This window comes from Ursus americanus, chromosome 2, assembly GCF_024610735.1.
Source record: "Ursus americanus isolate L20-20 chromosome 2, mUrsAme1.1.p, whole genome shotgun sequence".
NCBI classification, from domain to species: Eukaryota; Metazoa; Chordata; class Mammalia; order Carnivora; family Ursidae; genus Ursus; species Ursus americanus.
Window position 1 is genome coordinate 37,663,284 of NC_142128.1, and position 27,872 is coordinate 37,691,155.

The window sequence follows — 27,872 nt, forward strand, 5'->3', positions numbered from 1 at the left end:
GCTAATCACTCTGGCTTCCACCTAAAATCCTGGGCCTGGACCCCACTGAGCCTCCAGGCCTAACTGCACACAGGCTTCAAACACAGAATGTAGGGCATTCTACAAGACAACTGGGCTGATCTCTTCAAAAGACCAAGGTCATTAAAAAAAAGAAAAAAAAAAAGCAAAAAGCAAACTAAAAGAGGCGAGGAGACCTACCACCGAATATGATGTGTATACCCCCACTGGGAAAAAGAACAAGTCAAAATAAACTTCTGGGGAAATGTAAACACAGGCTGGACCGATGATGTTATGAAGCTGTTACTGATGGTATTGGACAAGGAAGTGTGTAACTACGTAGAAGTCTTGGGAGTGAGGCACCGTGAGGTCTGAAACTAACTTTAACCGGCTGAAGAGATTCCAACTACTTAGGAACCAAACACGACACAGTGCTATTCGCCATGGGATCCATGAGGCAGATAAGACACAATACAGGAACTTACTGCCCACACATTCAACTTCTCCGCGTGTTTGAACTTTTTCATAACAAATGTTGGGGGTGGCGGGACCCCAGAGAGGCTGGTCATCACCTACTAACTGAGCTTACTCTAGAAACCGGTTCTGTGAGTGTGCACCGAGACAGTCCCAGTGACGCCCAAAGGTCTCAGGGACCCAGATGTTCAGCCCTGACCACTCACCCAGCCCAAGTAAGTGCCTGTGACAATCCTTCAAGGTCACCTGCTCTGACTGCCCTGGCATTGTTAGTGCCTGGTTCCTGTGACACTTCAGGCGTTTCCAGGAGGGTCTCCGGAAAGGACATGTCCTAATGTGCCAGCTGCCAGGGGCTGAAATCCACCCTGAGGCTTGACCACCGGGACAGGAGGGCAGCTGCTCAGAGCCTAAGCCCTAGACACAACCCCAGCAGGCTCTACACAGCAAGAAGGGTTCCTCTGAGGGCCGGTCATGGGCTGACAGCCCCAAGGACCACGTGCTGCTGAGCAGTCGGGCCAAGGGCCAGCTGAGGGCTGGCTGAGGGCAGGAGGAGTGGACGTACTGCAGCTCTGTGGCTCTGGGGCCACACTGGGTTCTGTCTTTCCAGCACACACCAAACTCCCAGGGGTGGGGACCATGCCACCTTGACACGTCCCTCTGCACAGCACTGGCTCAACAGCTGAAATGAGTGGGGACCTGATTTCTCCCCCTCCCTCCATGTTTTCACCCAAGTGCCTGCGCACTGCCTATGTGGGGTCTGCAAGGTGGGAACCCCTCCTATGGCCCTCCCCACAGCGCAAGGTGCCCTCCCCCGGGGCTCTGAGGGGGACGGAATGGGATGTTCATCAGGACAAGTGGTTGCTCCTGCTTGAGGCCTCGTGGGCCCCCACAGGCCCAGGGTCTGGCAGTAGCTGAGGTACCACCGCCTCTGTAGAAAGGAACCCTGCCCGAGACCTTCCACTTAGAAGGGGACAGAGCTCATCTCTGGATACAAGATCTTGATGGAACTCCAGAAAGCTAAGCTGACCCAGACAAAAGCCTCTTTCTGGGCAGGGCAGAGACAGCCAGCTGTGTTGACTAAACAAGGGACACAGCCATCACAAAAGTTAAAGTGAGAGGCCTGCTGGGATAGGGCAGGCCCCAGCTGCTGGGCTGTATTTGTGTGACTTCTTAGTTTCAAACACAAAACAAAACCAAAACACCAACCAAACAACAGAAACTAACCTCAGTCTAGGCAAATCTGACCTTCCCGTGCGTGCCTCCTTCTTTCTTGAGACGCACGTTCAAAAACAAGACCCCATCCAGCCTGATCCCCGGGGTCAACAACAGCTCCACTATTTGATTCCTGAACAGCGGGGCCATGCCAGGCCTCAGCACCCCCACCTACGGCTGCCCACTCCAGCCCACGTCCCTGTTGCTATCCAGGATGTGGCCTGTGGCCCAGAACATTCTGGGGTGATCTTAGGGACCTCATGCCTCTCAGGTGGCCAGCCACCTCTTGGGAAATGGGACTGGTCAACCAAAAATGGCAAGTTCTGAGTTTTATCAGTCACCTCTGTCCAAAACATAACCTAGTGGTCACTGGATAGGATGTGGTTCCCGGTCATCTGGAGCCAAGAACATGAATGTACGGGTTAGAGGGGTTCGACCAAGAGCAAGATGGACCCTGGCTCTTCACATTCAGGTATAAAGTGCTGCTCCCCTGGAGGTTTCCACACAACCCCCAAAGCGAGGGTAACCATCCCTTCTTCCACAAAAGGGATGGATTGAGACACTGAGCCTGGCCTTGCCTCTGGCTCACCCGTCACTAGCCAGTCTCTGAGTCCCCTCTAAAACAGAGAGGGTCAGGCCCCACAGGGCAGTGTTGAGGCTGGAATGAGTTGCCGATTGCAAAGGGTTGGGAACTGAAGAGGAAGTGCCCATCAACGTGGGCTGTTGGTGCCCACCAACTGGTGACTGGCATGGTCTGGCCAGTCCTGGGACATTCCCTTGACCTTTAACATTGACATCCTAAGTAGTTTTCCTCCAACTCCTAACTTAGGTGGTTCTCATCTGCTGTTTAGTGTTGGAGGCACCCAGCCAGTTCAGGCTCACCTAAACCGGAAGGAAGCCTGCCCCCAGTCCCCTTAGCTGGGTTCTGAATCCAAAGTTTACCTCTGACACGTCATTATTTTATTTTTATTTTTTAATTTTATTTATTTGAGAGAGAGAGAGAGAGAGAGACAGCATACAAGCAGGGGGAGGGGAAGAGGAAGAGGGAGCAGCAGACTCCCTGTTGAACAAGGAGCCCTACATGGGCCTCGCTCCCAGGACCCTGAGATCATGACCTGAGTCAAAGGCAGACGCTTAACTGACTGAGCCACTCAGGCGCTCCCCCCCCACCTTTTAAAAAAGATTTTATTTCTTTATTTGAGAGACAGAGAGAGATACCTGTGACACTTTAAAAAACAGTTCTCTGGGGGCGCCTGGGTGGCACAGCAGTTAAGCGTCTGCCGTAGGCTCAGGGCATGATCCCGGCATTATGGGATCGAGCCCCACATCAGGCTCCTCCGCTATGAGCCTGCTTCTTCCTCTCCCACTCCCCCTGCTTGTGTTCCCTCTCTCGCTGGCTGTCTCTATCTCTGTCGAATAAATAAATAAAATCTTTAAACAAACAAACAAACAAAAAAAAAAACAGTTCTCTGGCACAACACACGCACAAAGAATTGCTAAAAGCAACAACCACAGGTTTCATTAATCTTGTAAGATATGAGAACAGCATTGCGGTTATGCAAAAAAATGTCCATACTCTTTAAGAGATGTACACTGGATATGTAGAGGCAAAGTGACAGAATATTCTGTAACTTAATTTAGTTGGAGCAAAAAGGCCTAAACGTTAATAACTGTTGAACTGGATGATAGGTATGCCAAATGGGTGTTTGAAAATATTCCCGGGGCACCTGGGTGGCTCGGTCGGCTAAGTGCCTGCCTTCGGCTTAGGTCATGATCGCAGAGTCCGGGGATGGAGCTCCTCATCAGGATGGAGCTCCCCATCGAGCTTCCTGCTCAGTGAGGAGTCTGCTTCTCCCTCAGCCCCTCCCCCAGCTCGTGCTCGCGCTCTCTCTCTGTCAAATAAAATCTTAAAAAAATAAAGTGCATTTCTCTAAAAAAAAAAAAAAAAAAGAAAAAGAAAAAAGAAAAGAAAAGAAAAAAAGAGAAAATGTTCCCAATTAAAAACCAGCCAACCAACCACCAACCAAAACCACCAACCACTTTTCCAGAGGCTGAGTTTCGGGTACAGATGGCAGGTTGGCCAAGTGACTGATTTAAACGTCTCTGGAGTCCTGCACCCTGAGCTCTAGAAAGCAGCGCCACACGCTGCAGCAGCCACCACGGCCTCTGCACACCTCCTCACTGGAAGAGTGAGTTCTCGGCAAACCACAGCTGGTTCACGAATCTGCGCTCTCCGTCTCGGGTGGGTCAGGCGCCTGGTTCAGAGGGTTATGGGTTCTGGGAATACTGCTCAGGACCCAAGTGAACCAAATCTCAAACTCCACAGATGTTTTAAGGAGCGACAGGACACAGGGCACTGTTTTAGGAGCTGGCGACGCCCTCCCCCCTCCTCTTCCCTCCAGGGCCAAAAAAACTGGCAAGTGCAGGAAGTCCCTGCCAAAACCTGGAGCCTCTGGGTCAAAGTCAACAACCCCACAGCATCCAAGGCCAAGCCCTGTCCCTCAGTGCAGTCTTTACAGAGAAGGCTCCAGGGACAAGGGGGTCCTCCCCTCCCTGTTGCAACCATCTTCAGGGAAAATCCTGGTGGACAAGCCAAAACACATCACCACCTGCCAGTCCATGTGGCCCAACAGGATCATCTACAAAAACCCTCAACATCCCAGCAAGGACACGATCCCACTTCTAAGCGGAGCAAGGGAGGGAGTGGAGTGGGAGTCCACGATGGACTGTCAATGGACGACCGAACCAATACACTACAGCGGGCATTTAAACCTATACCTGCTACGACGGAGATGAATGCTGAAAATGTGATGTCGAGTGAAAGAAGCCAGACACAAAAAGCCACATATCTTATGATTCTAGTTACATGAAATGTCTAGAACAGGCAAATCCAGAGAGACAGTAAGCGAGTGGTTGCTGGAGGCTGGCAGGATAGAGGGGGGGGGCTATGGGGGGGGGCTTCTTTTGGACTGGTAAAAATGTCCTGAAACTGAATGTGGTGATGGATGCACAGCTCTGTGAATACACTAAAAATGCTGAGTAGTACTCTCTGTACGGGTGCATTGTACAGCATGTGGATATCTCAATAAAGCTGTTAAAAACAAATCCTTAGAGTGATTGTTCTTTGGTAAACAAATGGATGAAAAAAGTTATTTTTGAAGACAGTCAGTCACAGCAGATTCCAGAAAGAGTCAGAAGCTTTGTAGCTTGCCAATTAACTACAGGGACCCAGGCTGGTGCCCATGGGCGGCTGGCCTGGACCCTGCCACCTGGGGTGTGGGGACATGCACGCACATGCATCTGTGCCACCCCCAATAGGGCCAGAGTGGGGTGGGGAGATCCCTGGGAAGACAAGGCTGAAGATCAGGGAGCCTGGCAGGAGACACAGAGAGAAGAAGAACCGTCAGTCCACCAAGGCCCACCTGGTAGCTTACTCCAGATTTGGACCAATTTTAATTATTTCATACTCAAAGGAAAAAATCTGTCGCTGTGTAAGAAGTGATCAGAGGAAGTTATCAAGTCTTAGCCAAGAATGTCTGCGCTGTCTACTGAGTTTTCACAGGGTAGCAATTTAAAATGCCTTTGAGAAAGGGAAGATCACGCTCAGACTCCCCCCAGCCTCCGCCAAGAGATCAACACAAACCGCAAATCACGAGATGAATCCGAAATCAACTTTCGGCTCCGATGTTTGACCTGTGCCAGGAAACTCCACATCCTCCTCTTTCCAGGAACAGTTCGCTAGACTGTTCATCTGCTGCAAGATGGGCTCGAGCCAGCCCGAGAAATGGGGTGCCATGACTGCCTGCCCTCGCTGCGCTCGGCAGAGCTCCAGGTGTCTCACTGGCTGTGCCCTACTGTGCTCCTGATAAACAGCGAATGTGCTCTGAGCTCCGGCAGAAAGGAGGCGCAGGACAGGACACCGTCAGCGTGCTCGCAGCAGACCCTCCAGCACAGGGGACAGAACGAGCATAGGCACCTGGCAACATCAGCCAGCAGTCAGGGTCTGGATGGTCACAGACCGACCAGGGGATCCGAGCAGCCAGGGAGCAAGGGCGGGGGGGGGGGCACTTTCTGAAGGGATGGGATGTTCTCTATGTAGATGGTTACACACACGGACACACACATATACACACATGTTAAAGCTCACTGGGTGCATTTTGTCGTATGTATACTAAACTCGATAAAGTTGCTTTTAAAAGATTTTTTTAAAAATCTTCTACGTTGAGCCGATAGCAAAGGGAGAGATCTATAATAAATGAGCGTCTCATGTCCAAGGATTTATAAATTTTTCCCTAGTATCCTTGGGACAAGGCTCTTGACCAAAGGGACAGGATCCTGTTTGACTTTCAAGAAAAACACTGGGCTCCAAGAGGCACAGCTATTTGTGGATTCTCACATCCCTATTAAAAGTACTTCCATGTTTTCAAAACCCTTGATTTAAAAATAGAAACAAGTCACTTTTAACTAAGGGAAAAATGCAGCATTTATAGCGCCGAGTCTGTCACAGCCCAGCTGACAGCGGGCGGAGAAAGGACAGGAAGGCAGGGAAAGGGAGAGCCTGGCGCGGGTCCCATGGGAAGCACCGGTGTCAGAGGCCAAGTTTACAGAGAGGGTGGCAGGACACAAGAGATGCTGGTGTGGCAAGCAGCTGGGTCACAGGGAGCAGGCCAGGGGACCCACCTCTGGCACCTGTAGGAATCCCCACTTACCCATCTAGAACCTTCTACCACGTGCCAGTCTCCTATTGCTACGGGCTACTCTTAGGGCTTATGGGACAAGGATTCTGATGATTCACTAGAGAACAGGAGCCAGCGGGTGAAGCCAGAGCACAGCCGTCCCCTCCCCGCCGCTTCAGCCCCAGCCTCAGTTCTGAGCCCTTGAGCGCTAGCACTCAAGTCTCAGACACGCAGGCCACCTTTCAGGACATTTTCCTACAAAGACACAGACACATCTACACTACAACAGTAGGGGCATGTTGTACAGGGAACCCGAAATTCGCTTAGACTTCAAAGTTAAAACGTGAAGCTACAAAGGTTCATGCTTCTGTGAGAATTCTTGCCCGGGGTTTCCTGGGTCTGCATCCTGCCCACGACCTCTGGGTGGGGAGGTGGTTGAGTGAAGCACTTCCCGGAAGGACAGAAACCAGATTCTCCAAGATGCAAATGAAGGGCCTGCCTGCTCATCTGCTCTACCCTTTCTCCTTCCCCAACCTCATCCTCAGGAGGCTGTCTGCAAACCTTGTCTTCCTTCTGTGCTGAAATGACCCCCTGGTCCCTGTACGAAAGGCCACTTTTCCCTGAGGATTCCCAGGTGGCGGGAAGGGGTCATGTCTGGACATCTGGGCACTGCCTCCACGTGCTCAGCCAGAGGGACAGAGTGAAATGGAGGAAAAGCTACCAAAATGTCCCCAGCATCCTCAGGAACACTTTCCGTCTCCCTTCCATTGCCAAGTGCTGGGGGCTGAGAATGGAATCATTCCACTTTCTGGAGGGGTTTCCCAGCACTGTCATGAGGCCCACAGGGCACTCCACTCCCACCCCAAGTAAGGAGATTGAATTACCCTATTCCTGGACACCCCTCCCCTTGTGCCCTGATACCCCAGGTCCACAGGGCCTCTTCCTTCTTCAAAGGCATTGTTTCTTGGTCTCACACAAGTCACATTCAACTTTTAAAAATCACTCCATCTTCTTAATGTCTTAGGAGGTGCTCTGGCCTCTTCCCTCGCCCTCATAGGACATCTGGTATTCAGTCCAGCCATGACCACACTGCACCCTCTATCATTCCTAGAACCTTCCTTCCTTTTCTTCTTTCACTCCCATTGGTTCAAAGGGTCCTTTCTCTTTGCCGAGGTTAGCCACCCTCCACTTAGACTCTGGGTGCTATGTCTTCCACGTGCTCTCAGAACCTGCAAGGATGCTGGGGTCACTGTGACCACTGAGACATCTGCCTGTATGTGCTTCTTCTTTCTTCTATCGCTGAGAGATGAAATGAGATGGCCTCTTCCAAAGGGCCACCCCAATTGCTGGCCCAGCGCCACATCTCCTCCTGCCCACACACCCACTCCTCTGGGTACTCTGTACCCCCTCTTGGACAGGCCTTCCCGCCACCTGTTTCCCTTCCACACAACTACGTGCAACGCCCCATGTGCCACCACCTTCCTGCTTTATCCCCTGTGCCCATCCTCAGCCCAACTTCTGCTCCAGCACACCCACAACAAGGCACCACCAGCTTCCCCTCCTGGGAAGCAGGCAGCTTCCCTCAGGAATTTCCTGCCCAAACCCTCTCAAGCTCACAACTGAGTCCTTCCCTTTCTCGAAACCTCAGCTCCCTTCACTCATGATGAAGTACCACCCTAGTCTTTCCCCAAACTCCAGGCTTCTTCTCAGGTGAGGCTCAAGGGAAGATCAGCACATACTCGCCCACGGCCCAAGCACTAGACACAGGGCTCTCAGGAATGTGCCATTCTGCAGACGCCAGGTTTATCAGCTCGAAAAATCCAACAGTAATGAGCTCTAAGCTCTTGCCTTTAGGATGGATGGGGAACAAAAGGAAAACTAAGGCAGGATGCATACAAAAGCCTGCCTTGCACAGCAGTAAAAAAGGCTATAGGGCTCAAAGGAGACTGAGGGACACAGGGAGCCCTCTTCACAGCTCAGCTGTTCACACGGGCAGCTGCTCGTGGGGGAGCGAGCGTCTCCACAGCAGCCTGGGCTCCTTCTAAAACCTCAGTGTAGGAGCAACATGAATAATTTACAAGATGACAAGAAGCAAGCACCCAGCACTCTGGCTCCAAACAGCCTTCCTCTTAAAACCTACCTCATCATGCTCTGAGGGGAGCCTGTAATTCTCACATACGAGTCTCTTCAAACACAAATTGATATTACTGGAGGATTCCATTTGTAGGACATTCTAAAACTGGCTAAAACAATCAAAAGTGACAGAAATCAGAAAGTAGATGTGGTGGGGGACACTGTGAAAGGGCAGAAGGCAGCCTGCTAGGGTGACAGTGATGTGCTGTATCTCCTTTGATGGTCGTCAAACATATGGCTCTGCTTCAGATCTGAGCACTTGGCTGCATGGTAAACACTAGTCAGGTGCCAAGTTCCCTGCCAGGGGCCGGCGAACTTGGGGTACCTGCACTTGACAATTGGGTCCTCCTTCAGGTTCTCGAGGGTGAGAAGGCAAAGACAAAGGCCTCTGTGCAGTACAAGGAGGACATTGCATTTTGGAGCTCAGCTCTTAAGCTTTACATTGTGCCTCAAGATGACATAGATCTTATTTTGTTTTAAATTTGTTTTTCCATTTTGTTTTACCGCACATCCAAGGTAAAATGACCAGATGCGGAGGGCATATGCTGAGACCACTGTGCATGTGTGCCACCTGCCAACCCCCAACGCTTGGGAAGGCACCTGCACTAACACTGGTCAACACACACAGAATCCTCTGGTTGCTCTCAGGACCCTCATCACAGCGTCAGGGCCAGCGAATTTCCACACAGTCAGAGGACTGGATTGTGGGCAGGCAGCCGAAGGGCTCTTTGCCTTTTGTGGCCTTAGTTGGCCAGTGTCAGAAATGGAGAAGGAAAGCCCAGGTCTGGGGTGAGACAAGGACAAACAGGAAGATTAGACAAGGATACGAGCTGAGAGAAAAAGGGGACATGGGAACCGAGGGCCAGAGATGTGGAGCCGTGAGCAAACCCCATGGTCCCCTTGCCGGAAAGTTCCAGAGTGTTTCACCTTCCCAGAATAGAACATGAGGGTGTAGATGAGCCTCCGCTGCCAGCTCGCACCGTAGTGCTGAAAGACACAGAGCACAGGGCCTGGAGACCACAGGGGCGTGGGCCCGACGGGCCCGAGGACAGCTTGGTGAAGAAGCCTGTTTGCCCCTCCGCTTTCTAAGCTGGGATCTTGGTAGGAGGCTACCTCACAAGGTGCACCCAGAATGTAGCTCCCAGTTCAGATCCAGTGAGTGGTCAACTAGTTTGGTTTAACAACAAAACCACCCATAAATAATCAGATTTTTAGGAGGTGGGAATAAAAACATATGTAATAATCTGCAGTCCTGACTACCAGCCGAGACTGTACCCTGTCTAGAGCTCAAACTCAGCCAGGAGTGTGTGTCACAGAGAACTCCGGCAGCTGCGAGCAGCCCTCAGCACTGCTGGGGGTAGTGAGTGACGGGGACCAGGCAGCTACTCACTTTGAAAGGAAAAAGTAAAGCAACAGGGGAGTTGGGTTTCAGAGACACTGCCCCCCCACCCCACTGCCCCCAGCAGGCCAGGCCTCCCCGCCTTTCTTCCATGTCCATCTCAGCTGGGTTTTGTTGTTCGATGGGTTTGTCATCTCTACTTCTCTGGTTTTGCGTTTAAGATCCTTCAGATGAGATGTTAATTATGAAAGTAGGTCAAATTTGGTATAAATTAACACTTGATCATGAGGTTAAACTTATTATTTTTAAAAAGTAATTCAACCTCCTGTCAGCATTTGCCTCTGGAATTACAGCAGATGTCTGTGTTCATCACTCATTTCTGTATTATTTCAGTTTTGTTTTTTGTTTTCAGGAAAAAAACAAGGCTTTCGGGTGGTATGAGAAAATTATGAATACATTTTTATGAAAATTATCTCATGGGCTGTTTTTAATTAGTAACAACGTGGAAGTTTTACAGTGTCTCTTCAAATTATAAGTAGAATGGTCACCCATTTTGTCCCAAAATAGTCTCTCAGAGTGCTAACTTTTAAATCCCAGACCCCTGGAATAGTGTGGCATTTTGTGCATGGACATCAGAAATAAATGTTCTAAACACAGATTCAAAGTTGTAATGAAGCAAAAAGGAGGTATTTGTGGATAAGGACGCTAAACAGACTTGTAAACATATTGTAAAGGGTTCCCATGTAATGATTAAACAACAATTTAAGTGGCTTTATAAAAGCCAATTTAAAATATTTACAAGTTTTAGATGCCCATTTAAAAAAAAGTTAAAAAAAAAAAAAAACATTCCCGAGGCGGCTGGCTGGCTCAGTCCGAAGAGCTGCAATTCTTCATCTCCAGGTCGTGAGCCCCATGTGATGTGCAGAGATTACTTTAAATTAAAATAAGATAAAAACACTTCCCTCTTCTTGAAGGAGGGAAATGCTCTTGTAAACTTTTCTGTTTTACTATGAACACATGTTCCCAGTAAAATAAGTCATATGCAATACAAAGCAAAACTAAGGTTCCCCTATTTACCCCATCCCCAGTAAAATGCCTGTTACTGTTTCTGGTGTTTCCTACAAGAAAATGATTTTTGGGGGCGCCTGGGTGGCTCAGTCGGTTAAGCATCTGCTCTTGGCTCAGGTCATGATCCCAGGGTCCTGGGATCCAGCCCAGCTGGATGAGCAGGGAGCCTGCTTCTCCTTCTCCCTCTGTCCCTTCATCCCCGCTCCTGCTCTCTCTCTCTCTCTCACTCAGCTCTCTCTCAAATAAATAAAAATCTTAATGATTTGTTGTTGTTGTTGTTTTTAAATAGGAGAGGGCTTGGCTGGTAAGGGGCTGAAGGGTTTTTTGGGGTGGTGGGTATAAAGGTACTCTCATGCCATGACCATTTGTCAAGCAGCATACTTTTTTCTGTAGGCATACTTCAATAAAGGTGTTAAAAATGGGAGGCCAGAGGAGAAACAAAGTAATCTGAAACTAAGACTAGAAAGAGCAGTGACTCTCTGAACTAGCAAGCCCTTCAGAAGAGTTTAAAGAGAGAAGTAGGGGTTTCAAAGAGAAAGAAAATTGAAGCAAGTACCCATTAGCACTCCCACGAACACTATAGAAAAGGTGTAAATATTGTTGCATCAACATTTTCCAGATAAGAATTCTTTTCAGTACCTAAGGGACAATTACTCACAGGTTGTTTTATATAATGAAACTGCTCTCTTCTCGGTCATCTTTAAGATGGGCTCAAATTTCAATACATTGCTGCCCAAACAGATCATATTTCAGGAATTCAGGAAATAAAAAAGAGGAACACAACTTGATTTTTAACAGTAACTATTCAACAAGAAATAGAACTGTAAGAATTTTTGTTTAATGCAGTTTGTTAAAGGTGACAAACTATGTTTTTCTGGTGTTCCTGCGGAAGCAAAGGGAACAAAGACATTCTCAGACAGTTGTTCTATGTCCCCTTCCACAACCATCTCCTCTTTGCTTCTTTACGACTGCCAATCTGTCTTTAGAAGGTTTACTTCTTAAATCAGTACACAAAATGCCATGCTATTCCAAGGCCATGGGGTAAAAGTTAGCACTAAGAGTCCATCTGGAGGCAAAATGGGTAATCATTCTTACAATCTGAAGAGACATTTAAAAATCTCTACACTATTACATTCATAGGTACTTTCGTCCCCTTCCTGCCACATGGGCCCTGCCTGAGCAGGAAGCTGATCTCAGGTGAAGAGATGGGGAGTCTGAGATGTTGACAGGACAAACAAGGGACCAGCCCTCATTTGGTGTTACTCCTTCTCTACCTGACCATCTAGCTTAGCTCAGTGCTGTGGCCACCTTGGCTGACTGTCACATGCATGCTGGCCTCCACAGTGGGGCACTCAGGCTCCAGGGAGCACTGGTTCAACTGTTGACCTGGACCCCAAACCACTTCCAGCAGAAAGCCCCGGGTCCCTGTTCAGACCTCCTTCCTATCATTCCACGAGCACTGAGCAAATGCCTTAAGATTCACAGCGGAATACTAACCTACTATTTGCTCACTGGGTTTTCCAGTGCATGGGTCTCTCTTTAATCAGTGGTGTAAGGACTTCAGCTAACCCAGAACTGGGCTGCCAGCTAGCTCCTATCAGAAGTCATGCTAAGAAAGAAGGATTTAGGGAAGAAGGCCTGATCTTGATATTATCAAAGACACAAATATTTGCTGGGGGGGGGGGCGCCTGGGTGGCACAGCGGTTAAGCGTCTGCCTTCGGCTCAGGGCGTGATCCTGGCGTTGTGGGATCGAGCCCCACATCAGGCTCTTCCGCTATGAGCCTGCTTCTTCCTCTCCCACTCCCCCTGCTTGTGTTCCCTCTCTCGCTGGCTGTCTCTATCTCTGTCAAATAAATAAATAAAATCTTTAAAAAAAAAAAATATTTGCTGGGGGAAAAAAAATCAGTATTTGAACTTGGCCAATAAGAGACCCACGAGATCCAGCATTATTTTGCAGATCAGCATTTACTTGAAAGCAATGCACACGGACATAAGCAAGAACAGTTTTGATGGAGTCTATACCCCAAGCTTGCTTTCTGCAAACAAGGAACAGAGATGGAGAAACCATGAGGGCTTTGTGGATTCTTTCCAGAAAGAGATGTCGAAGGAAGATAATGGAGATAAAACTTAGACACGGAGGAGCCACCATTTAAGAGAAGACACTGCCTGATAGGCAGCCAGCTCTCTATTCAGGTAGGAGAGCTGTCACCAACAGCTGAGACCTCTGGGCTATTTCAGCAGTACAAAGACATGTGCCAGCCTAAATTCAGAGCTCTGAGGATTCTTCTCTACACTGTGTTACCTGTGGCTGCTGCAGTGTAAGGATGCTGTTTCCATCTGGTCTAAACACACCTCAGGCTGGTAGAAACCAAAATGCTGCTAATCATACACTGAGGCTCAGACAGTCTTGGAGCCAAGTGCCCATTCAGCAATGACAGCATCACCCCAGTTCGGGTGTAAATGTATCTTTTATCTCTCAAATCTCCTAACATCCAGGAATTTTCTTCCATCCCAGACTGAGGCATGCTGTTGCTAAGCAACTTCAAATCATATCTGAAGTCTGTGAGTGGGTGTGGTTAAAATAAACAAATGACAGAGTCACTGCAAGTTACAGAGAGGTGAAAGATACACACAGACCTTTTAAAAACATGCCTGTATTTTTTACTCAGGCCTGTCAACACCACACCATGCCTTGAACTTTGTTTTGTACAGGTTTTAACTGTCTTCATAGAATCCCAGCGTGTCTGCAAGCTCAGTGAGATAGAATTGCAGCAAACTGTGGCCCAAAGGAGAAGGAGCTCAGGCACACTGCATTCTCCAGGGTCGATCTGCACACTGATTCTGACTGGTACAAAGTCCTAAAACGGGGTTAAGTGAAGACCTATGTGCACTGCCATGACTGATCTGTCCACTTGGAAAGATGACGGGGGCTTATATATTTCAGCCACTCCTGAGTTTCTTCTAGCGTTTACTCCCTTCTTCTCCAAATTTAAGGCAATTCAGAGATTTTCCTGAGAGACAGAGAATTTGTTTTTGCTCCAACCCCTTTTAATTCAATGACGCTCAAGACGCCCCTCCTTCCTACCTCGCAGGCCAAACAAATAACTTCTCACACTTACTCTACATCACAAGATGTCACAGGGATTGTGGTATTTCTGTAGATGACCTGGAGTCACCTACCCTTCCTGGATCACTCAGTTAATCATTAACTAGAGGTTTTCTGCCTTAAGTCCTCTGGTAACACTTCCGCAACCAGCAATGTTCTCTCCAGTTCTGACACTCCAATTAACAACCACTCGGGCGCTGTAGGGAGCTACTGTGTGGGGCTGCTATCCTTTTCCATCAGGACAACTGAGTAACAAAATCTTACAGCTCAGGACTTGGCAGCGTGAAACAGATCAATGAAGCTGCCAATGCCCACGTTTACTGCAGAGCACCTCCAGGTCGTGGGCTCTGGCACCCGCTGGGCACAAAGATATGTGTTGTCAGTGGTCCAGAGAAGGCCCACAGCCTCCCTCACAACTCTCCCACGGGGACACACCACAGGAGCTACAGGTTCCCGGGCTTCCTTCAGAAGTGCCCGATCTGGTGGAGGAGGTCAGAGCTGTCGTAGGGTCTGCGTGGCCAGTCTGTAAACTACCAGAAACGTAAGGAATTGACGTTTCTTAAAAGCAAAAGGTACAGCTGAGGACGGAAGAGTCGGAGACGACGAAGACAGAGCCCCCGGCTTTGAAGAGTTCACAGGAGAGCAAACAAGTCGGCAAATAACTACAATCCGCGCAACAAGTACCAAAGCAAAGGCAGGGCCAGGCTAACCGCTGACCTGTGAAAAGGCCAGGCCCTTCAGCAGGAGGGAGACCCGGCAGGAAACGAGGGGCAGTCTGACCGCTCATCCCAAATTTCCCGACCAACTCGTCTTGGGGCCTGGCCGGGAGGCGCCCAAGCAAAGGGGTGGGGGGCGGGGGGGGGGGCTCGTCCGTTCTCGCCCCGCGGACGCACCGCGGGCCCTCCTCAGTCTCGGCCAGCGCGAGCTCCACGGCCCCCTCGTCACCCCGCGGGCACGTCTGGGCACATGCCCAATGGCTCGCGCCCCGGCCGTCCTGCGCCCCGCAGCGGCCGACTCGGGCCCCTGCCTTCCCGGTCCGGCCCGGGTCCGGAAGGCTGCCTCCTCCCTCATGACCCCTGCCCCACCGCAGGCCGGAGCCGGGGGAACCTCACCTCGGACGGGAGCCGGCGGCAACGGACGCCGTCGTGGGGCTCAGAGCATCCTGGGGTCGCAGGCAGCCGAGAAGAGGGGCCGCGCGGAGCCCGAAACGAGTTATGTAACCGGCAGGGGCCGCAGCCGGGACGGAGGCGGCGGCCCGCGGCACTTCCGCCTCCCGCGCCGGGCCGGCGGCGCAGGCCGGAAGCCCATTGGCCACCGGCCCCCACGTGGGACGCCGCCAACGCTACCCGACGCCGCCGCCGCCATCTTACGAGCGGGCAGGCCTCCATTGAGGCCCGGCGGACGTGCGGACGAGGCGGGCGGCAGGACGAGCGCTCCTGCGCTGGCGGCCGGGGACGCCTGCGGCGCCGCCCGGGTGGGACCTTCTGGGCCCGGCTGAGTGCCCCATACGCAGAGCGCGGGCGGGGGGCTCCCGAGACAGGGATTGCTCCCTTCCCTCCAGTCCTGCCTGGGCTGACGCTCCCCTCGCTTGGACTCGGGGCTCCGGCTTTACCATCCCCGGTGCCCGGAGGCGCGTACACCCGGGGAAGCGTGGTGGCGTGGACGCGGCCGACAGCAGTCCGTCTCCACACAAAGGCTGTGGACGGCTGTCGCCGTGCCAATGGGTAGGGGTCGGTCGCACTCAAGGTGCAGGAGGGTCTGTATCACAAGATTGAACTCAAGTTCTGTTAGTAGAAAACCCGAGTTGAGCAACATCTTCTAGTAACTTTAAAGCAGGGATTTAGGGGCACCTGGGTGGCACAGCAGGTAAGCGTCTGCCTTCGGCTCAGGGCGTGATCCCGGCGTTATGGGATCGAGCCCCACATCAGGCTCCTCCGCTATGAGCCTGCTTCTTCCTCTCCCACTCCCCCTGCTTGTGTTCCCTCTCTCGCTGGCTGTCTCTATCTCTGTCGAATGAATAAATAAAATCTTAAAAAATAATAATAATAAAGCAGGGTATTCTTTGCCTTCAGATAAAAGTGGTCCACACAGCCAAAGGATGGAATAAGAAGGACCTGCTTACAACAAAGCCTAGAATGATCCACCCTAAAAGGATTTAATTCATATCCAAGAGAATAAGCATCACAGATCAAAAGTCTAAATAAAATAACATTATCTTAGGGAAGTTAAAAGCATATTCTTTTTAACATTTTTAAAAGGAAAAAGTAAAGAGATGAGAGGTTTTAAAAGTAACTGGTATAAATAGATCAAGAGTAATATGGGGCGCCTGGTGGCTCAGTTGGTTAAGGGTCTGCGTTTAGCTCCAGTCATGATCCCCGGGTCCTGCCATCCAGCCCCACTTCCCACTTCCACTCTGCTGGGGCAGGAGCCTGCTTCTCCCTCTCCCTCTGCCCCCTCCCCCACCTCCCACTTGTGCTCTTGCTCTCACTTACTCTCTCTCAAAATCTTAAAAAAAAAAAAAAAAAGTAATGTAACAAGGCAATATAAAACAACAAGGAATAATCTATTGTCTACATAATACGTATAGAGGCTGATGGAATCCTGATTTATATAAAGCAACCTGTATATTTCCTTTTTGTAACAGTTCCTGTAAGTTCCTGTTCTTTTAAGAAAGCTGAAAATAACACCTGAACAAAATGAAAATCGATATAATACTCTTTACAGCTCTGCACTGTTACATGTTTAAGGACTGCAGACATGCTATTGTAACCAAAGATACTGTGGTGAACTGTGTTTGAGCCCATACAGAACACTTTGAGGACTCCACACAATTATATTTAGTGCCTCATTATTAAATTATTTATAAACTAAACTTGTTGCAAAAAAAAAAAAAAAGCTTTCAGATTGATTAGAGAGATCCACACAGTACAGCAAGATAAATGAGGGCAGAACAGTCATCAAGAATGAGGTGGGTGTGTAAAATGCACTTTGAAGCCCTATATACTTTCTAGAAATGGGCTGCAACTTTAGCTCGGATCTTTTCAAAATCCACTTCCAGGAGAACAGCTGGTTACAAGATTTAAGGGGTCAATGTGTCAGAGGTGGCTAACTGCTGCCTACTGTCTATTGTCCCACAAGTCTTTCTTCTCCTCCAATAACTGCTTTATCACATCTTCTTATAGTAACAGAACCCCGCCCCCTACAGCAAGCAAATAGCTGTCAAGGTAGGCTTGTATTTCTCAGTCTCTCTTGCATCAAGGTGAGGCTGTATGGCAAACTTATTACCAATGGACAAGAATGAAAGTGAGGTAGGCAATTTCTGTGTCATGCCCTTAAAACCAAATAGCATAAATGTTACCAATTGGTGACGCTAGGTTGGCAGGTACATAGGTATTTGCTGCATTACTCCTTCAAAATATACAGGTTTGAATTTTTTTTAAGTTTTTTTTTTTTTTTTTTTAATTTGTGTGAGAGAGAGAGGGAGAGCGCACAAGCAGGGGAAGCGGCAGGCAGAGGGAGAAGCAGGGTCCCCACTGAGCAAGGAGCCCAAGGTGGGACTCAATCCCAGGACCCTGGGACTATGACCTGAGCTGAAGGCAGATACTTAACCGACTGAGCCACCCAGGCGTCCCAGGTTTGAATTTTTTTTTAATAAAGAGATGAAGTTTAAAAAAAGGAAATTGCTTGCTTTCCTCCTCTTCTTTCTCCCCTTTCCCGGTGTTCCCATCCATAGAAAATGGATGCAGTGATAAACCCCTTCAGTAACACAGGAGAAGTGAAATGCTACCCTATGTCCTTGCTACTTAGAGTGTGGTCTGTGGTCCAGCAGCAGCAGCAGCAGCCGCCCTGGGAGCTTGTTAAAAATATGGAACCTCAGGGTCACCTGGGTGGGCTCAGTCGTTAGGCATCAGCCTTCAGCTCAGGTCATGATCCCAGGGTCCTGGGATAGAGCCCTACATCGGGCTCCCTGCTCAGCGGGAAGCCTGCTTCTCCCTCTCCCACTTGCCCTGCTTGTTTTCCCTATCTTGCTGTGTTTCTCTCTGTGTCAAATAAATTAAATCTTTAAAAAAAAAAATGGAACCTCAGACCGCAGCCAGACTGAATCAGAATTTGCATTTAACTAAGAACCTACGTTTAACAAGATCCCTAGCTGATTCAGAAACCTTAAAACATTGGAAGTTTGAAACACTGAAACATTAAAGTTTGAGAAGCCCGCCCTATGTGATGACAGAGGTATAACATTCTATTGTTTCCAGGGTTCTATGCACAGTACTTTAGGATGAACTGCCAAAACAGAGAAGGGCATATACATCCATTCAAACTTTAAAAACACTCTTTTTAAAACCAAATGAGAAAATATTTTCCCAAGGGCTTACTTATTTGCCAAGCACTGCGTTAAGCTTCTAACACAGGATCTCTTTTATCCTCAGGGCAAGGAGGTACCACATGTTACTACAAGGATTATTCAAGGTAGTTGTCCTCTTAAAAAAAACCATTCCACCCCCAAAATGGTCCCTAATTGGTTTAACCAATTAAAGTCAGCCCCTTGTGATGGCTGGGTGGCTCAGTCGGTTAAGCGGGTGCCTTCCGCTCAAGTCATGATCCCAGGGTCCTGGGATCAAGTCCCACATCAGGGTTCTTGCTCAGTGGGGAGCCTGCTTCTCCCTCTGCCTGCAGCTCCCTCTGCTTGTGCTTGTGCACTCTCTCTCTCTGAGAAATAAAAATCAATCAATCAATCAATCAGTCAATCCAAGGCTCTGGTATATTTAAAAAAAAAAAAAGGTCTCTCGGCTCAGTGATTTGGGTAGTGTGGTCGTCAGTCTCGTCCAGTTCTATTTCATCAGGAGCTGCCTGTTCTGAGCACTCGTCCACTCCTCCTCCCCCTGGCTGCAAGGCCTCTTCTGCTGTACTGTTATTTTTCTTTTGCCTACTCATGGCCATCGGTCAAGCAGGGAGAAACCTAGAGGCACTACCCTTGCAGAGAGCCAGCAATCTCTACTCCTGTAGCTTGGCCGCCTTCCAAACTGCCAAGCAGAGGCAGTACTCCAGGGAGCACTTCCAGGGGAACCCTCGATTCCTGCCGCCTCAGATGCAGAACCCTCTCCCAGCCTTGGAGACAGGGAGCTAACCAGGCTTCTCTGGGCCGGGTGAGCAGCAAGCCACCACCGACATGGGCTGGTTCTGCCCCTCCCGAGCCCTGGCTTGATTACTCTGCTAATTTTGGAAGTAATATATATTCACTGTTCTATGAATCTCCAAGGCCAAGATCTCTCCAGAAATTAAGGCATTTAAATTTTCACCTCTCCCTTCTGGTCCCTGGGGTCTCATCTGGCCCATAGAGGAACAAAGTTGGGTACTACTCTCTTATTCCAACCGTGGGTGATACCACCTACCTAGGGCCCTACTCACTACTCTGTCAATAGATGGACTAGGGTTGGGGAGGAGGATAACAGGGGCCAGCAATCAAGGTTTCCCCTGCAATACCCACACATTCAGGTTATAAACAGTATTGCAAGTAACAACTTTATAGAGAAACCTGCACACATTGCAGATTTTTTTTTCAGGACAATTCCTAGAATGTTGGTTAAAATTATTTTTTTTAAGATTTATTTATTTTAGAAAGAGAGAGCTGGGGGAGGGGCAGAGCGAGAGCGAGAACCCCAAGGAGACTCCCAGTGTGGGGCTCAATCCCACAACCCCAAGATCGTGACCTGAGCCAAAACCAAGAGTTTTTCCAAGAGGACAGCTGGGTTTCAAAAGACCACACAACACTCAACTGACTGAGCCACCCAGGTGCCCCCCAAATTATTTTTAATTGACCACATTTCAATTTGGAAACAAACTCCTGCCCAAAGGTTTTACTAGTTTATTCTGACACCAAGAGTGAGAAAGCTTCTGTCGCATATATCCTCACCAACCTATTATTATTCCTTACCTCTCTGGGTCTGGGTGAAAAGATCTCATAATTTTAATGTGTATTTCTTGGTAAGTTTGATCGCTTGTTCCTATTTTTATTAACCATTTATATTTCTTCTTTATATGATTTTTACAGATGTGCCCAACATGATATTTTCGTTTGGGCTTAACTGGGGGTGGGGGACTTTCTAACACAAACTCTTCATCTTATTTTTTTAAAAGTAGGTTCTGATGTGGTTTGAAGTGGTGGGGTTCAGAGCCAACGGACCAAGAAAGAATTCTTGAGATACCTTTGGGGCAAAAAGGCGGTTTTATTAAAGCACAGGGAGAGGACCCTTAGGCAGAAAGATCTGCACTGGGGTCACGAGGAGTGGCCGTGGCCGATTATATACTTTCAAGTTGGGAGAGGGTTAGGGATAGCACAAGCCTCCAAGGTAATTTGGAAACAAGGTTTCCAGGACCCTGAGGGGGCTAGCTATTGTTCGGAAAAAGTCATTTATTACTGTTTAGTAAAACCTCAGTCATGAGACCCTTCAGATGTATATCAGTGGGCCATAGGCTTGGAGGACGATTGCTAACATATATCTTGGGGGGTAGAAATAAAGGAAGTGTCCAAAGGAATTTGCGTATGTTAAAGTAGACTTACAGGATCCTGGGGAGCAGGGGAGAGGCCGGGCTAAGATTGCCTTTTGCCCTTACCAAGGTGTCAACATCAAAGCAGTTGAGTTTCTAGAGGAAAGTCATTCTGCCTGTTTCAAGGACTTGTCAGTGGGTTGTAAGCAGCAAGGAAATCTAAGTTTCCTCTTTGCCTTTGTTTCCCACATCAGGCTCCATACCCAGCATGGAGCCCAACATAGGGCTTGAACTCACAACCCTGAGATCAAGACCTGAGCCAAGATCAAGAGTCAGATGCTTAACTGAGTGAGCCACCCAGGCTCCCCTCACATAAACTTTTTTTAGAAGTATGCATACCCATGGCCAATTTTCAGGAGCACAACAAAAGGAGATATGGTGCAAAGTTTTCCTCTTTCTGACTCTGAGTGCTAGAGTTCTCCAGATAATCACTATTGCCAGGATCCTGGAATCCTCTCGGAGATCTTGTTTACATGCACAAGCGATATGATATTTTCACCAATAAAAAGCAAGTGTGAGTGAGGTGTGGTCAGAGCTTAGATATGGGATTCTGTTCCTTCCTTCTACCCTCTCTTCAAGAGACCTGGCCACTGTGCCAGGGGCTGTGGGTACAAATGGTGACTGAGATGTATTCTCTGCCTTTGGGCAGATGTATGATTACAAGATGGCCTGATAAGGGTTTCCACAGAGGCAGTCACACAGGACAGTGGGACTTTTAGAACGGACTATGAGTGAATGCCTATTTGCTAAGTGTCTGCCATGTGCTATGCCCTGCGTCACAGCCCTTCCTGAGGGACTCTGTATACTTCCCACCAACTCTGAGAAGTAGGTATGCTTGTCCCCATTTTATAGACCACGATGCCTATACTTTCCTGACTCACCCAGGAGGACAGCTGGGTTTCAAAAGGCAGGCTTTCCAGGAAGACCCTGAAAACATTTTTCCAGGGTGTCAGAAATAGACCATGAACAAGCCCCTTCATGGCAAGCACTGTAGATGGTTGACCAGCATCTGCCTGGCCTGAGAGGGCTCTAGACCACCCTGAGAGCACTCCCAGAGGAGGAAAAGGCTCCACGAGACTGGCTTGAGGTGGGGGAGATTATTTTGATTCGTGGTCCTAAAGGGTTTATTAACGTTTGCATGGATCAAAGCCACTACAACCAAGAACCAAATATTTGCTTCCAAAGAAATTCCCTTTTGATGTAAAATGCTGCAAGTGTATCTGTTAGGTCACCAAGGATGATCTTACTTGCTGCAACAGAACCAAGACAGAGGGAGCCGAGGGCAACCACGTGGCCCCTTAGCCGGTCTGGGAGGGTCAGGCCAGCCTACTGGCAGGGTCTGGTTCTCCAGTTATATTGTCAGTACACCCTGAGACTGGGCTTACTGCTCAGACTCACAAAATACTGAGGCTTAAGCCAAAGACTGGCTTATAATGGTTAAGGGTCACTGGAATACTCCTATCCCTGCTCCAGACGCCCCTTCCTCTATTAGGGTTCCTGGGAAGCTAGATCACTAATCAGGAAGTCCTTGGTGAGCAGGGGTACAAGGAAGGGAAACAGAGTTTTAAAGGAGATCTTTTACTCGGGCCCTGGTCCGACACAGCAGAGCCTTCTCTGTCAGGAATGACTGTCCCATTCGTTCAACGTTCCTTTGCCTGAGCAGCGCTAGGAGGGTGCCAGACTCTTACTGACTCTTCTTCCTCTTGGTTCCACTCAGGTGAGGCCCCTCTGTAAACACGTTCCTTTTCAGACCCACAAATCACAACTTGCTTAACTATCCAGGCTTTGCTTAAAGTTACCTGTTATTTCTGCAGAAATTGATTTCATCTCAATTTTCTCAGCTTAATTCTCAGCATTCAGCCTTACTCCCCTTCTTCCAAGTTCTTGGGAAACATGTCATTGCAGGAAGCTCTATCTGGACTTTGTTGATGTGTCTGATTAATACTTTTATTTAAAAACCTTTCTTTGGGGCGCCTGGGTGGCACAGCGGTTAGGCGTCTGCCTTTGGCTCAGGGCGTGATCCTGGCGATCTGGGATTGAGCCCCACATCAGGCTCTTCTGCTATGAGCCTGCTTCTTCCTCTCCCACTCCTCCTGCTTGTGTTCCCTCTCTCGCTGGCTGTCTCTATCTCTGTCAAATAAATAAATAAAATCTTTAAAAATAAATAAATAAATAAAAATAAAAACCTTTCTTTTTTTAAGTAGGCTGCATGCCCAGCATGGAGCCCAACACGGAGCTTGAACTCACAATCCTGAGATCAAGACCTGAGCCGAGATCAAGAGTGGGATGCCCAACCAACTGAGCCACCCAGGCGCCCCTAAAAATCTTTTCAATGATAAAGCTCATACTTTTGAGCACTTCTTATATGCTAGAGTGTTGTATCATGTAGTATCTCATTTAATCATCCTAACAACGACATGAGGTAGAACCTGAGGTATTTACACTCATTGTCCCTCTTTGGCAGCTATGAAACTGAGACTTCGAGAGGTCAAGTAATGAATCCAAGATGTTAGAGCTGTTGAGAGCAATTTCAACCCATGCAGTCCAACTCCAGACTAGTTTTGGAAGAAATACCTACTCACCGTAATAAGAAAAATATATAAGAGCATAAAGAAGAAAAAAATTACCATTTGCTCACCAACCCAAGATGATCATTGAACATTTGCATGTCTCCTTATTGTTCTCTTCAGTACATTTTTTTAAAAGATTTTATTTATTTATTGGACAGAGATAGAGACAGCCAGCGAGAGATCCCTTAAAAATTTTTTAATGTTAGTATTTCCCCACGTTGTTTAAAACTCCTAATAGGGGGGCGCCTGGGTGGCACAGCGGTTAGGCGTCTGCCTTCGGCTCAGGGCGTGATCCCAGCGTTATGAGATCGAGCCCCACATCAGGCTCCTCCGCTGTGAGCCTGCTTCTTCCTCTCCCACTCCCCCTGCTTGTGTTCCCTCTCTCGCTGGCTGTCTCTGTCTCTGTCGAATAAATAAATAAAATCTTAAAAAAAAAAAAAAAAACTCCTGATAGGGCGCCTGGGTGGCTCAGTCGGTTAAACATCTGCCTTTGGCTCAGGTCATGATCCCAGGGTCCTGGGACTGAGCCCCACATCGGGCTCTCTGCTCAGTGGGGAGCCTGCTTCTCCCTCTCCCTCTGCCTGCTGCTCCCCCTGCTTGTGCTCTCTCTCTGTGTCAAATAAATAAATAAAATATTACAAAATAAAATAGTCTACGGCCATACCACCCTGAACGCGCCTGATCTCGTCTGATCTCGGAAACAAAATAAAATAAATAAAATAAGAATGTGCCACAATACTATTAAAAAAATAAAACTCCTAAAAAATGACATGTTAATTGGTTGTAATATTTCCTCCTGAGAAAGAGGAAAAATACTTAGACGTTAGGTCATTTCCAGTTTTTCTCTACTATACATAACTCTGCAATAAACATCTTCATGATTTTCTATTTTCAACACATTTCCTTATGATAACATGGCACTGATCGCCAGTTGTCTCCAATGTCTACTTCCTTCTTCTTTCTCATCATGATATAACTTGTGCTTTTTAGTTGGGCATAGGCTACTCAAATATTGTTTCCTAGCCTCCCTTGAGTTAGGTGTGGTTCTCTGACAATGTGACTAAGTTCTAGTTAATGGGATGTGAACTGAAGTGGCAGGTGCAACATCCAAGTTCTGCCCTGAAAAGAAAGGGACACGCCCTCCTCTTCCTCCTCCTGCTGGCTGCAACTGAGACATGATAGTAAGCCATGCTGGACTGGGAGTCTGAGAGTCATGAGAGAAAATACCCTACTGGCAGTGAAGCACAAAGCAGAAAGAGCCTGGGTCCCTGGCAGCTTTCCAGGGCACAGCTGTTATATTGGCTTGAATTATATGTGAGAGAAAAATAGATGTCTATTTGTTTAACCCAATGTTATTTTGGGTCTCTGTGTATAGTTAATGGAATCAGATGCCCAATTAATACAGACAGATATTTGTAATTAGATTTACAAGATCAAATGGTATGAATAGTTTTAAAACTCATGCTATACACACTAGGGACAAATTACTTTATAAAATACTTTATAAAATAATATGCTCCTTTACCCATCTACCAGCAAAGCAAAAGCATGTGTTTTACTATCCCCCTCTGTCATTCAGTATTAGTAATTTAAAAAATATTGACTAATGGAGGCTGCGTGGCTCAGTTGGTTAAATGTCTGCCTTCGGCTCAGGTCATGATCCCAGAGTCCTAGGATCGAGTCTCACATCGGGCTCCCTGCTCAGTGGGGAGTCTGCTTCTCCCTCTCCCACCCCGCTGCTGTGTTCTCTCCCTCTCTCAAATAAATAAATTTTTAAAAAATCTTTAAAAAATATTGACTAATAAAATGGGTTTCATTTCAGTAGGTTTCCTCTGACTGTGAGCGCATCACCCACAGCAAGACACAGCAGGCTTTCACTCACTCTCTGCAACTCTTTTCCCCGCTCGGGCTGGCTCCGTGCCTCATTCCTCCAGGTACAGCCTTTCTGTCTGCTGCAGCGCAGAAAGAGGCAAGGCCATCACTTCCCTCCTGGCTATGCCGTGCTGTTTTTGTTCACTCCTGGGCCAAGCGTTTCAGACAGTTAAACCCCTGATCTCAGAAGGCTCAATGTGAAGGGTCCCTTGGCGGGGGGTGGTGGTGGGGAATTAATTGTCTAAGCATGCCGTGCTCTTGTCTACTCGCCAACCTGCATGCTCTGATCTTATCATCCTCCAGGAGCCTCTGCTTACAGCTTCTATTTGCAAGAATCAATCAGTATCAGTAGATCCAGAATCTTCCTTTGGAAGCATTTCTAACCTCAGTGACTGAGAAGGAATTCTGTTAGAGTTGACACAGAGCAAAACCACTTCCTGGTCATAGGATTAATGTATTGGAGGCACAAGTTAGGACCCTTAGCTCCCTCCCTCTCTTCCTTCCTTCCCTTCCTTTCTTCCTCCCTCTTCCCTTCCTTCCACCCTCTTTCCCTCCCTCTTTCCTTCCTCCTTCTTTCTTTTCTTTCCTCCTTCCTCCCTTCCTCTATCTTTCTTCCTCTTTCTTTTTTGAGTCTCTGATGAAGGAATTCCTGCCCAGCTAGAGGTAATCCTAGCTTCAAAGTCCTGAGAGCCTCTTGCTGTGACAGGAAGTCCTGCAGGCATGACCAGTAACCATCATTCCCTTCATTAGAGACTGGATACTAGTGAGCCAGGGTTCCTAACTGCCCAGAGAGCACAATCCTAACTGGATTTCTGCGAGAAAAGCCTCTTGCTGAAGTTGGGAGAAAAAGCTAATCTTGCTTATCTATACTCTTCTGGTACATCCTGATATGGGCCTGCCAATTTCTCGTTGGTATTTACATCTCACGAAAGATACAAAGGCTGTAAAAACCAGAGACATACTTATTTTTAAGGCACAGACCCTGAAAAGCAGTACTGTCTGGGAATGTTAAAAACGCCAAATGTAGAGAGCAATTTGTTCTGGAAATTATGTTTAAAATTACCAGGGAGAAATATCTATACTTAAAAGGGAACATTGGTAATCTCTGAATGATAAGAATGTGTGCTTTTATTTTCTATTTTTTTCTTATCTGTATTTTCTAACTTTCTAAAATGCACATATACTGCTTTTCTAATAATAAAGTTATTTTTTAAAGACTTTATTTATTTATTTGACACCGAGAGATAATGAGAGACAGAGCATGAGGGGGTGATGGGCAGAGGGAGAGGGAGAAGCAGACCCCCTGCCAAGCAGGAAGCCCCAACCCTCCCAGGACCCTGGGATCATGACCTAGCTGAATGCTTAATTGACTGAGCCACCCAGACGCTCCTATAAAAAGTTATTTTTAATTTTTAAAAAGATAATGTGATCTTCAGAGACACAGCATATCTTTGGCTACAGAAAGAATTTTAATACATACGTATTATTATTGATATGTTAAAAGCTGAAATGAAGAAGCTTGTCAGAAGGCTGTAGCAAAAGGACTTTTGAGTTTTGTTTGTTTGTTTTTAGGGAGAGAGAGTGGGGGAGCAGGGCAGGGAGGAGGGGGCAAAGGGAGAGAGAGAAACTTAAGCAGTCTCCGTGCACCCCAGGATTTTTTAGTTTTGACTCTCAAAATCTGTTACTTGAGGGGTGCCTGGATGGCTCAGTCAGTTAAGCGTCTGACTCTTGGTTTTGGATACTGAGCCCCGCATCTGGCTCTGCACTCAGTGTGGAGTCTTCTTGTCCCTCTCCCTCTGCTCCTCTCCCCACCCTCTCTTCTCTCTCTCTCTCATAAATAAAATCTTTTAAAGAAATCTTTGACTTGAACATAAAATGGATATATAGTCAAGCATCTCTGATTTTTTTAAAAAACCAAGGTAGGCATATAATTCAGTCTTATTCCTTCAATCTTGGTCTTGAACTTGGTATCTCATCTCTTTACTTCAAGCAAGATCAATCTTTCAAGCTCCCTTCTTGATCTACTTGCTTAGTTTTGGTAGTTAGAGGGTCAAGGGAAGGTTTAGTTTCCTTTCCCATTTCAGAGATGACCCTCTCTATCTGGTTATCCATTGAGTTAATACCACAGGCTTCACTTCTGGTTATCGGAAACTGTGTTTATTTCTTTATTAGGAGACCAAATTTCAAAGGAAAAGGCTACAAGAGCCTCTTGTTCTTGGTGAAAGGGTCAAAAATCAAAATCAGGAGAATCTGAGCCCTAAAAGAGATATCCTTGATGTAAGAATAGCATTATATATAAGCACAAAGGGGGGGGGGTTAGATGACTGCTTGAGCACTACCATGATTTGATGATGAACGTGCTTTCAGTTTAGACCTCCATGTACCAGGCTGTTAGGTCTTCTTCAGCATTTAGGCTTTGGATTGGTCTAGCCTGTGGGGAAATTTTTCCTTATCATTCTTCCATCTGTCCTTTCCCCACCTTTCTCCTTCTCCCTAGGGCCCCTAGATACCTCTTTTGTGACCCATTCTCAGAAGGCCTAGCTCTTGGCTGTCAACAGATGTCACTTGTGGCAGATGCTCTTAGTTACTATTTGACATCTGTTCTACTTCCTCCTTTTTCTTTTCCAACAGAACCCTAATTTTGTACAGATAGTTGGCGAGGGGAGGCTGGGTCCTTCCTGCAGTGCCAGGGGGTGAACCATGGTTGGTCAAAACCAATTATAGTAGGTATCGTCTTTTTACCCGATAATGATTGGTTTAGGATGGGTATCTGGCACAATGCACGTCTGCATGTATTATGTGGATTCCACTGTCACTTTCACCAACATGCTAAGGATGGCGGAGGAGAAATATGGAAGCATTGGGACCTCGATGA

General features: G+C 47.8%; 1 protein-coding gene across 4 annotated transcripts in view; it reads right to left on the reverse strand.

Annotated features, from left to right (window-relative positions):
- Positions 1-27,872, reverse strand: part of NAA60 (N-alpha-acetyltransferase 60, NatF catalytic subunit) — a 36,504-nt gene that overhangs the window by 7,701 nt on the left and 931 nt on the right. Inside the window, exon 1 of one of the 4 annotated variants that reach the window (XM_045783856.2) lies at positions 15,119-15,297. The exons of 1 other annotated variant lie outside the window; for it this stretch is intronic. The gene's annotated coding sequence lies outside the window, so the exon portion shown is untranslated. Of the gene's footprint in view, positions 1-15,118; positions 15,298-27,872 lie in introns of those variants that run through there. 2 more of the 4 variants (XM_045783854.2, XM_087871096.1) reach the window with 2 other exon arrangements.